We start from the raw sequence: 1,234 nt of genomic DNA, 5'->3' as shown, positions 1-1,234 counted from the left end.
TGGAAGCCATTCCTAAGTCACACGTCATTGCAGCAAGTACCCATTTGAAAAAGTCTGAAGTAGAGAGTAATTGGACTACCAAAGGAAACCTCCCGGGTTTAACCTCACACTTCCTGATAAAGAAAGCCTTTGATTTCATCGAAACTGGTAGCATGATAGCTTTTGAAGCTGTACTAGCCTTGCTCATCTATGGGTTGGTTCTGTTTCCCAATGTCGACAACTTTGTTGATATCAATGCCATAAAGATCTTTCTGATTGGAAATCATGTTCCGACTTTGCTTGGTGACATGTATTTCTCTGTCCATCATAGGAATCGCCAAGGCGGTGGAATCATTGTATGTTGTGCACCTTTGTTGTTCAAATGGATTGTTTCACACTTACCTGAGTCTCCTATTTTCACGGAAAACCGAGAAGGTTTGCGTTGGCCTCGAAGACTTATGTCTCTTACTAATAATGATATTCGTTGGTATACCTTGGCTCGCTGTGGTACAGAAACCATTGAAAGTTGTGGAGAGTTCGCCAACGTACCCCTCATTGGTACACAAGGAGGAATTAACTACAATCCGGTCCTGGCCCGACGACAACTCGGGTATGCAAATTCAGTTAAACCTGTTGGTCCCTCAGTGGAAGGTTACTTCTACCGAGAAGGGGATAATCCTAAAAAGTTGAAAGCAAGAATGGTGAGAGCTTGGTACGACGTCCGATGGAAAGAAAAAGGTGAGGAAAGAAATTGCATTGCCATGGACGCCTACACCTGCTGGGTAAAGAAAAGAGCAAAGGAGTTCCAAATGCCTTATACTTATGAAAAACCCATGTTTCCTGCAGTGTCTCAACGACCCAACATTCCCACTATGGAGGAATACCAAGACACTTTGGCTAAGATGAGGATAGAAAAAGATGCTTGGGAAGAAAAGTTTCGTAGCACTGAGGTGGAAAATAGAAAGTTGAAGAAAAGAGTGAAAGATCACGAAGAAACTCTCTATTATCAAGATGGATGGCTCATGAGCAAAGATGAGAAGATTCGCCAAAAAGACGCTGCAATCAAGAGGTACATCAGAGAAAGCAAGAAAAATCTTGAAGGCTCGACAAGCAACGCTCCGACTCCTGATGATTGGAAGAATGTTGTTGACAAGCTGAGAGCTGAAAAGGCCGAATTGAAAGCTCACTATGGGAAAGAAATCATGAAGCTCAAGCTGCACAATGCATTTGGCTCTTCGTCTGATGAAGATGCTTA

Source organism: Vicia villosa, unplaced genomic scaffold (genome assembly GCF_029867415.1).
Source record: "Vicia villosa cultivar HV-30 ecotype Madison, WI unplaced genomic scaffold, Vvil1.0 ctg.003483F_1_1, whole genome shotgun sequence".
Lineage (NCBI taxonomy): Eukaryota > Viridiplantae > Streptophyta > Magnoliopsida > Fabales > Fabaceae > Vicia > Vicia villosa.
Note: the sequence above shows the minus strand (reverse complement) of the source record.